Consider the following 15212-nt stretch of genomic DNA (forward strand, 5'->3'; position numbering starts at 1 on the left):
GTAGTCAAGGTGAAAGTAACAACAACTTGCATTTATATCGCGCCTTTAACGTAGTAAAATGTCCCAAGAAGCGTTATCAGACAAAATTTGACATTAAGCCTCAGAGATATTAGGACAAGTGAAAGAAGTAAGTTTTAAGGAGCGACTTAAAAAAGGAGAGGAAGAGACAAAGGTTTAGGGAGACAATTCCAGAGTTTAGGGCCTCGGCAGCTAAAGGCACAGCTGCCAATGGTGAAGCAATGGAAATTGGGGATGCTCAAGAGGGCAGAATTAGCGATGTGCAGAGATGTTGGAGGGTTGTAGGGCTGGAGGAGGTCACAGAGATAGGAAGGGAGCGAGGGAGGCCATGCAGTAAGTGGGCTGGATGATGGATCGGATCTGGTCTGAAGTTCAGCTCTGGATTGAACAGAATGCGGAGTTTGTGTACCTGGTTTAGCCTAAGTGAGCAGCTAAGGAGAGGAATGGAGTTGTTGGCAAGGGCTGAAAATGATGGAGTTTGTTTTCCCCATGTTCAATTGGAAGAATGGAAGAATGTTTTACTTATTCCCCTGTCGCCCTCACCTCAAACTTAAAATCCTCATCCCCAGCAGGCAGTCAGTCTGTCAGCAGAAAGGCGGTTGTAGGTTATGATGGACAGGAAGAGCTGGGTGTCATCAGCTTACATATGGAAGATGACCCTATGCCTGTGGATAATGCCATCCAGGGTCAGAACGCAAATGAGGCAGAGAATAGCTTCTGCAGCGACTATGGTAGCCGTGTATGCTGTGTGGAATTGGTGCCGACACTTTTTCACTCCCTGTACAAAAGCAGCTCAGCCTGAGGCAGCCATGATTTTTCCACCTCTTCTGGCCTGGTTGCTGTTGAAATGACCTTGTAATGTAAACAGGGTGGTTTTAACAGTGGCAAAGTTGGATCAGCAAAACTGCTTCCTGATGCTGTTCTGTAATATATTAATGTGAAATGAATATAGCCGTGAGCTAGGAAAGGGGGTGTAGGTTCACAGATTCTCAGCAATCCCAACATCTCTTAACATTTCTTTTTACATAAGAAGTGAAATCAGACTAAAGTGTGGGCTATACGTGCAGAGCTTTAGACATGCTAATATGTTCATTTGGCTGTTCAATATGCAAATAATGGGAATGCTTACACATAGGTGAGGTGCAACATGCTGACACTTAAGCACCCTATTACAATAACTAGTATTTATATATTGGCCCAGAAATTCCATTCGCAGCCCTCCTGCGGACGGAGGGCTGCGATTTGGAAAAATCTCTGCCTAGGCCGGAGGACTCCTGGGAGGCGCAGAATTCTGTTGCTGTGCCTCTTCAAACTGCCGGTGTGCAGGGCACGCGTATCCCAGGGGATCAGGTAGTTCACAGCATCCCTGGGATCACGTGGGCCATGGGGAGCCAATCAGAGCAGGGAATCTCCATTCATAGATTTGACAGGAAGACCTGTCAAATCTATGAATAGAGATCAGCCCCAAAACATAAGTAAAACTTCAAATAAATGTTTAAAAAACCCATCACATTTTTTAAATAACTATAAATTACATAAATTAACTATTTTAAACAAAAATTTAAATTTTTGAAAAAAATTAAAGTATTTAACAGGGCTAAAAATAAACTTACCTTTCTTTAAAGTATTTTAAAATGATAAATCAGTGGAAACTTTTTTCTTTTTTTACTTTCTTCAACTCTAAGCCTGGTAAAAGCAGGCCTTGGGCCTGCTTTTCTAGGCACAGCTGTTTCCGACTTACCTGGACTGAAACAACTGTGAAAAAACCGGAAGTTTCAGCCGTACGCGCTACCTATCCAGCGCAGGCGTTTGACCTGTCAAGCCCTTTCTTCACAGAACGGAAGTTCTGGTTTCCAGCGCATACCTAAAACTGGCACTTCCGTTGGCCCTATGGGTGAGTACACAGCGCGTACACACCCGTAGGGAACAGAATTTCTGGGCCACAGTGTGTTTAATGAAGGAAAGTGTTTGAAGGTGCTTAACAAAGACAAAAATCAACAAAAAAAGAGCATCAAGCTAAAGAACAGTGTCTCGGAACAAGGGGTCAACCATTTAGGACCGAGATGAGGAAAATTTCTTCACTCTGAGGGTGGTGAATCTTTGGAATTCTCTTCCCCAGAGGGCTGTGGAGGTTCAGTCGTTGAGTATATTCAAGATAGAGATCGATAGATTTTTGAATATTAAGGGAATCAAGGAATATGGGGATAATGCAGGAAAGTGGAGTTGAGGTAGAAGATTAGCAATGATCTTACTGAATGGCGGAGCAGGCTCGAGGGGCCAAATGGCCTGCTCCTGCTCCTATTTCTTATGTTTTTATTAAGGGATGAGTAAAGGCTTGGTCAACAACATCACTTTTAAGGAGGGTCTTAAAGGAGGAGCAGGATGCGAAGAGGCAGAGGAGTTTAGGTAGGGACTAAAGTCACGGCCAATGGTGGGGCAAAGTGAAGAGTGGCAGCATGAGAGGCAAGAGTCAGAGGAACAGAAAGTCCTGAAAGACGGTTGTAATGCTGGAGGAGGTTGTCAAGATAGGGAGGGGCAAGGCCATGAAGGGATTTAAACAAAATGATGGGAATTTGAAATTTGAGGCAGTGGGAGACCAACGTAGGTCAGGGAGAACAAGGGTGATGGGTAAGCAGTACTTGGTACAAGATAATTACAAGCAGCAGAGGTTTGGATGAGCTAAGGTTTACAAAAGCATGACAGATGGGAGGCTGGCCATGAGAGCATTAGAATAGACAAGTCTGGAGATGACAGAGACATGGATGAGGATTTCAGCAGCAGATGAGCTGAGACAGGGGTGGAGGTGGGCAATAGAACAAGATAGAAGTAGACTGTCTTTGTGATGAAGAGGATACGAGGTAGAAAGCCTCAGCCTGAAGGCTTTGGGGGAGAAATTTGGTGGGCTGCGCCACCAGTTAGCGCCTAAAGAGGGCACTCAGTGGCTTTAGTGCCGCTGGCCACGCCTCCCGCGATATTTAGCTGGGGCGCAAATGGCTGCGTTAGCCTGTTGCGCTGTGCCACCACCGATGATGTCATCTGTGTGTGCAGCGCCCCCCCCCCCAACCGCCCCGATCGCGATATTTAGCAGCGACCGCCTCTGTAGCGCCGCTTACTACTCGCGCCCGATTCACGGGGCCTACTTGTGGCGGCAGTGGCGCAAATTAAGGTGGAGGTGCGGGGCGGCCGTTTTTTTTTCGGCTGCCGCCTGCCAGCACCTCCGTCCCCGGCCTCCTGTTCTCCCCCCGTGGCATTGCCGGCTGTTTTCCGAGAGCTCGGCACTTCTCCTCGGTGCCAGGCTCTTTTGCCGGCACACACGATCGCTCATCGTGCTGGTGCAAGCCCCTCCCCCTTAAGAATGGGAGGAAGGCCTGCATTACCGCAGCGCGCCGTGCCACAGCGTGTGGCGCTGTGGCACGTTGCGCTGCGATATTCAGTTTCAGCGCCCTAAGAGGGACGCGGAGCGCCTCGAGCCTTGCCCCGTGTCCCTCTTGGGGTGCTCAAGCTGAATTTCAGGCGATCGCTGCTGCTCCGATCGCAGCGCAAAATCTGGCGCCCAGGCGAGCTTGGCGCCCCGTTTGCGGCTCAACCCAATTTCTCCCCCAAGTGTCTTAATGCGAGGAGCATTCGTAATAAGGTGGATGAATTAGCTGCGCAAATAGATGTAAACAGATATGATATAACTGGGATTATGGAGACATGGCTCCAGGATGACCAAGGCTGGGAATTCAACATGCAGGGGCAGTCAATATTCAGGAAGGACAGGCAAAAAGGAAAAGGCAGTGGGTTAGCATTGCTGGTTTTTTTTTTTTTAAACATAGACATAGAAGATAGGAGCAGGAGTAGGCCATTCGGCCCTTCGAGCCTGCTCCGCCATTCAACGAGATCATGGCTGATCATCCAAACCCTAGCACCCGGTCCCTACACCGACAGCCATCCCACCCAAGCCCTACCCCGTAACCCCACGCATTTAATCCCCCCTAACACTAAGGGTCAATTTTTATCATGGCCAATCAACCTAACCCGCACATCTTTGGACTGTGGGAGGAAACCGGAGCACCCGGAGGAAACCCACGCAAACACGGGGAGAATGTGCAAACTCCACACAGACAGTCACCCGAGGCCGGATTTGAACCCGGGTCCCTGGCCCTGTGAGGCAACAGTGCTAACCACTATGCCACCGTGCTGCATAGTGGTTTAGAGGAGATTAACACAATAGTAAGGAAGGATATTAGCTCTGATGATGTAGAATCAGTATGGGTAGAGCTGAGAAATACCAAGGGGCAGAAAACCTTAGTGGGAGTTGTATACAGACCCCCAAACAGTAATGCTGAGGTTGAGGATGGCATTCAACAGGAAATTAGAGATGCGTGCAATAAGGGCACAGCAATTATCATGGGTGACTTTAATCTACATATAGATTGGTCTAACCAAATTAGTAACAACACTGTGGAAGAGGAATTCCTAGATTGGTTTCCTGATGGTTTCCTGGATCAATATGTCGAGGAACCAACTAGAGATCAGGCCATCTTAGACTAGGTATTATGTAATGAGAAAGGATTAATTAGCAATCTTGTTGTGCGAGGCCCCTTGGGGAGGAGCGATCGTAATATGATCGAATTCTTCATTAAGATGGAGAGTGTAGTAGTTGATTCAGAGATTTGGGTACTGAATTTAAGTAAAAGGAAACTATGATGGAATGAGGCGCGAGTTGGCTAGGATGGATTGGGGAATGTTACTCAAAGGGTTGACGGTGAATAGGCAATGGCAAACATTTATAGATCGCATGGATGAACTACAGAATTTGTTCATCCCTGTTTGGCATAAAAATAAAGCAAAAAAGGTGGCTCAACATTGGCTAACAAGGGAAATTAGGGATAGCATAAGATCCAAGGAGAGGACATATAAATTGGCCAGAAAAAGCAGCAAACCTGAGGATTGGGAGCAGTTTAGGATTCAGCAAAGGAGGACAAAGGGATTAATTAAGAAGGGGAAAATAGAGTATGAGAGTAAGCTTGCAGGTAACATAAAAACTGACTGTAAAAGCTTCTATAGATATGTGAAGAGAAAAAGAGTGGTAAAGTCAAGCGTAGGTCCCTTGCAGTCAGAATCAGGGGAATTTATAATGGGGAACAAAGACATGGCAGACCAATTAAATACATACTTTGAAATAACAACAGAAAATGCTGGAAATACTCAGCAGGCCAGGCAGCATCCATGGAGAGAGAAACAGAGTTGACGTTTCAGGTCTGGGACCCTTCATCAGAACTGGAAAAAGCATTTTCTGTTGTTATTTCAGATTTCCAGCATCCGCAGTATTTTACAATTATAAATACATACTTTGGTTCTGTCTTCACAAAGGAGGACACAAATAAACTCCCAGAGATGTCGGGGAACATAGGGTCTAATGAGAGGGAGGAACTGAATGGAATCAGTATTTGTAGGAAAATGGTGTTAGGGAAATTGACGGAATTGAAGGCCGATAAATCCCCAGGGCCTGATAATCTACATCCTAGGGTACTTAAGGAAGTGGCCCTAGAAATAGTAGATGTATTGCTGGTCATCTTCCAAAATTCTATATATTCTGGAAGCATTGCCATGGATTGGAGGGTAGTTAATGTAACCCCACTATTTAAAAAAGGTGGTAGAGAAAAAAATGGGGAATTATAGATCAATAAGCCTGACATCGGTAGTGGGGAAAATGCCAGAGTCCATTATAAAAGATGTAATAGCAGAGCACTTGGAAAACAGCGACAGGATCGGACAAAGTCAACATGGATTTACAAAAGGTAAATCATACTTGGCTAATCTACTGGAATTTTTTGAGGATGTAACTGGTAGAATAGATAAGGGAGAACCAGCGGATGTGGTGTATTTGGACTTTCAGAAGTCTTTCGATAAGGTCCCGCATAAGAGATTAGCGTGCAAAGTTAAAGCACATGGGATTGGGGGTAAGGTACTGACTTAGGTAGAAAACTGGTTGGCAGACAGGAAGCAAAGAGTTGGAATAAACAGGTCTTTTTCTGAGTGGAAGGCAGTGATTAGTGGGGTACCGGAGGGATTGGTGCTAGGACCCCAGTTATTCACAATATATATTAATGATCTAGACGAGGGAACTCGATGTAATATCTCCAAGTTTGCAGATGACACAAAGCTGGATGGGCGTGTGTGCTGTGAGGAGGATGCAGAGAAACTCCAGTACGATTTGGACAGGTTGGGCGATTGGGCAGATGCAGTATAATGTGAATAAATGTGAGGTTATCCACTTTGGTGGCAAAAACAGGAAGGCAGATTATTATCTGAACGGCAATAGATTGGGAAATGGGGTAGTGCAATGAGAGCTGGGTGTCCTTGTGCACCAGTTGCTGAAGGTAAGCATGCAGGTGCAGCAGGCAGTTAAGTAGGCAAATGGTATGCTGGCCTTCATAGCGAGAGGATTTGAGTACAGGAACAAGGATGTCTTGCTGCAGTTGAACAGGGCCTTGGTGAGACCACACCTTGAGTATTGTGTGCAACTTTGGTCGCCTTATCTGAGGCAGGATGTTCTTGCCATGGAGGGAGTGCAGCGAAGATTCACCAGACTGATACCTGGGATGGCAGGAATTACGTATGAAGAGAGATTGGGTCGATTGGGCTTATATTCGCTGGCGTTTAGAAGAATGAGAGGGGATCTCATTGAAACTTATAAAATTCTAACAGGACTAGACAGACTAGATGCAGGAAGGCTGTTCCCGATGGCGGGGGAGTCCAAAACCAGGGGTCACAGTCTAAGGATAATGGGTAAGCCATTTAGGGCTGAGATGAGGAGAAATTTCTTCACCCAGAGAGTGGTGAACCTGTGGAATTCTCTACTACAGAAGACAGTTGAGGCCAATTCATTAAATATATTCAAGAAGGAGTTAGGTATATTTCTTAAGGCTAAAGGGATCAAGGGATATGGGGAGAAAGCAGGGACAGGGTACTGAATTTGTATGATCAGCCATGATCGCATTGAATGGCGGAGCAGGTTCAAGGGGCCGACTGGCCTACTCCTGCTCCTATCTTCTATGTTTCTATGAAAAGGAAGCCAAGTATGAACAGTCTGGTTCAATCAAAGGCAATGCCTGTGGAACGGGATAGAATTGGTAATAAGGGTATTAAGTTAGACAATGGCTTTGGTCTTCCCAAACTTGAACTGGAGAAAATAGTGGCTCATCGAGGAATAGTTGTCGGACAAGTAGGCCGACAACACAGTGCAGCAGAGGGGTTGAGCGGTGGAGGAGATGTAGAACTCTGTCATCAACATGGGAAAGCTGACCCCAGGTCTGCAGATGACATCTCCAAGAAGCACCATTTAGATGAGGAAAAGGGTAGATCCTTGGGATACTCGGAGGTTGACGGTGTGGGACAGAAAGGCAAGCCATTGCTGGAATGCTCTGGTAACATTTGAATAGGTAAGAGTGTATCCAAATGAGGGCAGTGCCACTGATCTGGACAAAGGAGAAGGGGCTTTGGAAGAGATGATGTGGTCAACCATGTCAAAGGCTGCAGAGAGATTGAGGAGGAGAACTTGGTTGGAATGATTCAAATGTGGAATTGCAGGTGAGAATTTGGGGGGTGACAACACGTTCAAGAACTTTGGAGAGAAATGGGAGATTGAAGGTGGGGCAGTAGTTTGCAAGGACAAAGGAGTCAAGGGTGGGTTTTTTTTGAAGAGGGGGGGGGGCGAGGATAGTAGTTTTAGAACAGAAAGAAAAAGTATCTGATAAGATAGAACAATTTACAATGTCAGCCAGCATGGAAAATTGGATGGTCAGCAATTTAGTCGGAATGGTGTCAAGGGAGCGGCCGGTGGGCCTCATGGATGAGCTGAGCTCGGAGAGGGCACGAGAGGAAATGCAAGAGAAACTAGAGAGCGACGTGGGTTCACGCCAGGGTGGAGGAAGGTTTGGCTTGGTAGGCAAAAAGTAAGTACAGGGGAAGACGCAAGGGTAACTGAATGAATGGTCTCGATCTTGCACATGTTGGAGGGGAGGGTGGAAGGGGATTCAAGGAGACAATTGGTGGTGGAGAAAAGCCTGATCTTAGCTGAAGCAACAGTTGTGGTGTCAAAATTGGTTTCATCATGCCTGAGAAGGGGGGGGGGGGGGGGGGGGGGGGGGAAGGGGAAATCAGTCGTGGTTCATTTGATCACTATTTAATGACCCATGACATTGGATGAGAACACGATTGGGCTTGTCTGTGACAAAGGATGATTAACGCATGGAACACAGTTCCACATAGAGCAGTGGAATCATTCAAGAAACAATTGGATGCTGCAATATTACTTCAGGATCTTTCTGGATGAATGAATTCAGATGGATCGAATGTCCTTCTTCATTCGTAATTACATTGTGACACCCACCACAGTCGAATAGCCTGCCTAGTTTCATACGAGAAATGCTGCTTGGGCCAATTCCCACAGGACCTACCTCAGCAAGATTTAGTGCCTGACTGGGGTTGGGGGTGGGGGTGGGGGGGCAGCGGAATGAATGGATTTAAAGTATTTATTAAAATAGTGCAACTCAAAAACATGTTGGTCAACGTTTGTAACATTACGAGTTTATTTTGTGAAATTTGATTTGTAACAGACAAGGACATGAAAAGCCTTGCGTCAGTCGCAGAGCTGAATCACTTTAAAATGTGTATCATAGAAGGTATTCATTTACTGTAGTCTTTTTTAAATACAGGTGTTTCAGATGGTAACAATTACACGGCTATAAAAATACCAGGCCCCAGAGGCTACTTTTATTTGTCCACTAACAATTCAGAGATTGATCATGTAAAGAAGCAATGGGATTTACAAGAAAAGCATAGGACGGTTTCAAAAAAAGAAATATAAACAACATGGGCCTCAGTAACAAGAATCATTGCATTTCAAAATAATTCATTGAATGTGAAGCCATTTGAAACATTTCTGGAGAAACATGATAAGGTGCTACATAACTACAACGCTTTCTTTCTTTTCCTGAACATAAATGGTCTTAAAATTATAGTGCTGGAATTTTGATATTCTTCCAAATTTGAACAATCAATAAAGGAGCCAAACTAGCAATCACCTCCTTCCTCAGTGAAAACCCACCTAAGATCAGGAGCTTTGCTTGGGAAAAACTATAAACATAAATCCTTGTAGTATCTCTGTGGAAGAGTCCAATCGTACACTCTGTAATAGTAATAGTGCTCTCAGCTCAGAGTCAGAAGGTTGTGGATTTCATTTCCACTCCAGAGACTGGAGTACATAATCCAGGCTGACACTCCCAGTGCAGTATTGAGAGAGCGTGGCACTGTTGGAGTTGTGGCCTTTCCGATGAGATGTTAAACCAAAGCCCCGTCCACCCTCTCAAGTGGAAATAAAAGACCCCATGGCACTATTCGAAGAAGAACAGGAGAGTTCTCCCCAGTGTCCGGGCCAATATTTATCCCACAAATCAACATCACTAACAGATTATCTGGTCATTTATTTCACTACTGTTTGTGGCACCTTGCTGTGTGACTGCCAAGTTTATTACATTACAACACAACAGTAACTGCACTCTAAAAGTGCTTCATTGGCTGTAAAATGCTTTGGGACATCCTGAGGTGGTTAAAAGTGCTATGTAATTGCAAGTCCTTTCTTTACACAAGCACAACATGCAAAAGTCACTTCAGTTTTGTGTAATGCAAGTGGTCTCACATGAATGACATCAAACTGACATCAAACTGACATGATGGCTCCATATATCTGATCTGAAGGTCACCTTCAAATCAAAAATTGTTGCTAGATAGGATTTCCTCCCCCTTTCAATACTCAGCCTTTAAATAGGCTAAACTTACCTAGAGCATAATTGTGTATTCATTCAGCTGTAGAAAGTAATCAGTTTCTTAAAGCTACACATACAAAGTGAACTATATCCTGCAATAAGAATTTAAGTTCTTCAGACAAGTACAAGTGATTATGTTTGTTGTTTTGGGAGTGTATACAACTTCTGCCGTTTGTGAGGTCTCAAGAAGGCCGTAACAAATGAAACCGTAGTTTAAATGCGCATTTTTCTCTTTTCAAATCAGTAAGTGATGTGAGTCATTAGACCGATAATAAATGTATAAGTGCTGCTGGTAGCAGGTTTCCATGGTTTAAATGAGTGACTTCAAGACTCGTGCTTGAGTACCTCACTTCATAAACACCAGAGACCTCCAGGTCATGACCATCAACCTCTGCAGGGTCCCCACCAACAGTATCTGAAATGCCGTAGCACAACACTAACTAACCCAAGCTTTGTATGCAGTTTGTGCATCAATTCAGGTTAAACCTATGGATATATGAAATAATTGCTCAGTACCTTACTGTCTCCTGGTATCTTCACGGCTTCTGATTCTTTCTTTAAAAATAGAGATAACACAATGTGCTGAAAGGGATGGGAAAGATCAAGGGACTTCTGGCAATTCACTTAGACAGATGATGTATAACAGATGAATTGATTTATCTGAAGTGGAGTTTTTAGCAGCTGTTACTTGGGTTGCCTACCTGAAGTGCCTTTTTATTAGTTTTACTATTTCTATATCGCTCTCAGCAGAACAGAGTAAAAAAAAGCCAAGCTTGTTTGAAGAGAATTTGTCTCTAATCTGTTACAGCTGTAAGGGATCACACTGCCAATTAAAAACAACAGGTTGGCTCCAGCCCAGATGAGGCAACCACATGTTGTATTTTGATTGGTCACCCACAGTGATGGAGGTCAGGCGTGCATCTTCTACCATTTCCTGTCACAACAGTAAAGAAAGAAAACAAGACAAAAGCAAACAAACAAAATGTGGGTTTTCTTGAACAATTGGCATATCCAGCCACAAAGGACCATTAGGTCACATTACAACAAGATTACAAGAGAAGCAACAAACAGTCCTACTGTATAGTTATTGTTTCATGTGGTAATTCTTAGCCGTCAGCTTCACACAGAGTAATTGTACGCAATCTCAGGAGACCAAACTCTAAATTGGTAAGCAAAGATTCAAACTAATGAACCACCATGGCTGTTGCAATTACAACTACAAATTTGTATTTGATCGAAATCTGTGGCTGATTCACAATGTAAACGGTGTGGTACTTACTCCAAGACTAATTTGAAAGCCACTGTGCTGTCTTTGGGTTACAATTTCTCAGTGCCAGTGGAAAACTATAGCAATAGTAAACTGTAAGCGGAGGGGATAGGTTTTGTTTATTTTCTCTGGGGTAGATTTTCAGATGTTGGTTAAAACTGGTGTTGCGGATTGACTGCCCGCCATCGAAACCACCCAATTTTCATTGGCATTTGGGAATGACAATTAGGCAATTTCCATTACGAGTGGCTGCCCTGCAACAGTAATTTTACACCTGCAAGTTGAAAGTCTACCCCACTGATTTTTGAGAAGACAACTGTTTCTGCACCTCACTGCAAAAAATGTATGCAGTTTTATTTGTTTCAATGCATTTTCAATTTCATTGCTGGCAAGGAGTGTGACCTTCGCAGATAGTTGCAGGAAGGCATGGGGCCGCATCGTCTTATAAAGCACCAGTTTGATGTTGCATTGATATCGCAGCACTGCTGCTGGTGACTGTCCGATCCTGGCAATAGACAAGATAGCACAAGTGCTCCCTTAACCATACAGATCCACATGGCGAGGTGGCTTCTCACCATGCCACTGCCGAATGCCCCATAGCGTCATTTTGTTTTGGCCACGGTTAAGCTAAGCTCTCGGCCCTCTGTCATTTTTAAAAATATATACGAAGCATCAAAAACAAGCTGAAGCATGAACTCTTCAACTTTTTGAGGTAACTTTGAAAGCAAAAAGCAAGTATACTCTATATGAGCTGACCCCCTGAAACTAAATTAGCAATCCTGTCAGAAAGCCAAACAGCTGAAGAGAAAGCCTGAGTTCTGATAGTACATATTCCCAGATTTGTGATTTTTAAGCTATTAATAGGCATCTTTCACTCAATCAACCTGCTCCCCCACCACTCCAAAGAAAGTAAATTGTTTTTAGCAGTGATACAAAAACCTTGTGCTTGTGTTCTTTGGAAAGGGTGTGACAGATAAAATTGAGCACAGATGGCCCTGTTTGTGTCACAAAAGCTGTTTGATTGTTTTATAGGCATTCCAAAAAGAATTTTCATGACAATTTTCCTCAGAGCATCTTTCTGGTGGTATATATGCTTTTGAGAGCAACAAATAGTTTTAAAGTAGAGGATTTATTTCCTTGCAGGGCCAAGAGTTCGTCAACATAACAGAATGCAGCCATAAATAAATGTTTTTTTTACCAAGGACAAAGCGAGACATTTTTCTCATGCACGGCTGTGAAATATGGCACCTTTGTCTCTCCCCTGTGTTGGATGTCATATTATATAATCATTGAAGTATTTCAATTGCAGCTCGTGAGGATGCAGTGGAAAAAAATTATATTAAGTGCAATGTTTACACTCTCTGTAAAAAGGTACTGCTAGTACTGATCTGGCAGCAGCCTGCTCGGGCCTTTTAAAATAAGGCTTAAAACCTGTTTATTGCAAAATTTAAAGCAAGCTCAGTCTGGCAGTGTCATGCTTAATAGTGTTAAAGATACTGTTCTGCTAGCAGGACCTCACAAACACCTTTGTTTATTGCTATCTGGTTTCTGCAGGCAGCAAACCAGATGACAAAGATTTGAGTGAAAAGTTGAAGACTCTTGCCCTTTGTAATGATATCAGCAAATAGAGATGGTATTTGCCTGTTTGATTATCATGCCTTACCAGCATAGTTGCATGTATTGATTACTTATGCCTGACCAGCAGAGGTCATGTGAGAGACAAGCAGAGGAGTTTGGTTTAGTTTCAGTTTCGCTTTAGATGAATTTCTAACATGATGTCTCCTGTAAATGCTGTTGAACTGAGTTGAACAAACTTTGGATTAAAAGACATTCTCTTTCATAAATGTCTCATCATTGAACCCACAAAGAAATCAATACATGGTGTCAGAAGTGATTGAAAGAGATGAAGAGAAAAAATCTGAAGTTAAATCAGCTCTCCACAAATTAGCAAGCCAAAAGAGAACATCATTACTTACCATTAGAGAATAGCTAACAAAGTGAAAAATGGAAGGTTTACTCCCACCGGCGATGCTTCAGTTGACAGGTAATGTGGCTGAAAATTGGAGAAGGTTCAAACAACATGTGGGGTTGTATTTATCAGCAATCGGAGCTGACGAGAAAAGTAATAAAAGGAAATCGTCACTGTTCTTACATGTCGTGGGTGATGAAGCGCTGGAGGTGTATAATAACTTCACATTCGCTGCTAATGGAGACACAATGAAGCTAGATAAAATAATGGAACAGTTTGAGGCCTACTGCATAACTAAACGTGACGTTTGAGAGGCACAGATTTTTCACATGTGTACAGAAAACGGGAGAGACTATTGATCAGTATGTGACTGAACTGAGAAACAGAAGCAAATCGTGTGAATTTGGGGGACTGACAGACTCGCTGATAAAAGACAGACTGGTGTGTGGTATTCCAGATAATGGTCTAAGGGAAAGACTGCTAAGAGAGCAAGATCTAGACCTGGGAAAAGCCATAGCACTGTGTAGGGCTACAGAGACTGTGAAGTTGCAGGCAAAGGAGCTGTTCAGTGACAATAGCTGCAACGTGGATGCAGTGAGAATGAACGGTCACAACCCGGTTAACAAAAAGAGCGCCAATGTGAAAAAAGAGGTGTGGCCAGCGAACGAAAATGAAAGGGACAATCGAAAGACATATAGTCGATGCGGTACACAGCATCCACCAAAAAAGTGTCCAGCATATGGTAAAACATGCAATAGTTGCAACAAAAACAACCATTATGCCCGTTGCTGTAAGAACCAAGCGCAACAAAGCAAGGTCCATACAGTAGATGAAAGCGAGATAGAGGAGTTCAATGTAGATGTTGTGTCTGAAAACAAAAAAGAAGAAAGAGACTGGATGTTGACACTAAAAGTGAATGACATACACATTCCATTTAAATTGGATACTGGAGCACAAGTTAATGTGATATCAGAGACTGATTTTAAGAAAATTAGACCCAGACCAAAGATACATGGAATAAAAGTGAAAGTGACAGGATACTCAGGCACTGATATACCAGTGAAAGGAAGATGCATTGTCAAAGTAAGGTTGAAAGACAAAACAAACACATGGACTCAGAAGGGAACTGTCCTGAGTGAAGTTCAACCAAGATCATACACCATTCAGACAGATGAGGGTGCTGTTCTGAGAAGAAATCATCGAGATCTTCTCATGGGACCAGCCACAACAGGTCAAGAGACTGATACTGTTGAACAACCTGATCACACAGCTGAGAACCAATCATCTGAGGCAACAACTCAGATTCAAGGACAATCAATCAGAAAATCCTCAAGACACGTGAAGCCTCCTGAGAGACTCATTGAGCAAATTTAAGGACTATTGTTATAGAAGGAAGTAGTGTTATCTTATTCTTTCTTCAAGTTCTAGTGTATTAACATATTTCATGTGAACACACAAAGCAAGGTTAAAAAACCTTGATCATGATAATGATAATGTAAGTTCATTAAGTGTTACAGTTAAAATGCAGATTAATACAAAGAAAACATGTTAGTTAAAAGTAAAATACTTTTGTTTTAAGAAAAGGAGATGTAATGATATCAGCAAATAGAGATGGTATTTGCCTGTTTGATTATCATGCCTTACCAGCATAGTTGCATGTATTGATTACTTATGCCTGACCAGCAGAGGTCATGTGAGAGACAAGCAGAGGAGTTTGGTTTAGTTTCAGTTTTGTTCTAGATGCATCACAAGCATCGTGTCTCCTGTAAAAGCTGTATAAAAAAGAGTTGAACAGACTTTTGATTAAAAGTCATTCTCTTTCATAAATGTCTCGTCATTGAACCCACAAAGAAATCAATACACCCTTGATACCAAATTTGAAATAGCCTGCATGTTTCACACAATTAATGCAAATGTTTTTGTTTTTATTTGCAACAAAGAACATCGAAGATAGATTAGGTAATCATTATTTTACTTTCTCTCCTCCGATGCTTGAACCATCCTCAAGTTTGTGTATTTGTTGTCTTAACTGTGCCCCTCACCCCTGGGCATAATGCCCCATTCCCCATCCATGAGAGTAGATGGAGACTGTTCTCAGGCCTCTTTTTTATGCCTCTCTGCATAACGAGACCGGGGGGGGCTG

General features: G+C 43.2%; 1 long non-coding RNA gene across 4 annotated transcripts in view; it reads right to left on the reverse strand.

The window, feature by feature from the left end:
- Nucleotides 1-10574, reverse strand: part of LOC147115863 (uncharacterized) — a 31521-nt gene extending 20947 nt beyond the window's left edge. The window contains exon 1 of one of the 4 annotated variants that reach the window (XR_015078696.1): nucleotides 10350-10574. This is a non-coding gene — a long non-coding RNA (uncharacterized LOC147115863). The remainder of the gene's footprint in view (nucleotides 1-10349) is intronic. The other 3 variants (XR_015078699.1, XR_015078698.1, XR_015078697.1) reach the window with 3 other exon arrangements.
- Between the last annotated feature and the right edge of the window lie 4638 nt (nucleotides 10575-15212).

The sequence above is a fragment of the Somniosus microcephalus genome, chromosome 6 (genome assembly GCF_052327205.1).
Source record: "Somniosus microcephalus isolate GS21.2 chromosome 6, FLI_Smic_1.0, whole genome shotgun sequence".
In the NCBI taxonomy this organism is placed as follows: Eukaryota; Metazoa; Chordata; class Chondrichthyes; order Squaliformes; family Somniosidae; genus Somniosus; species Somniosus microcephalus.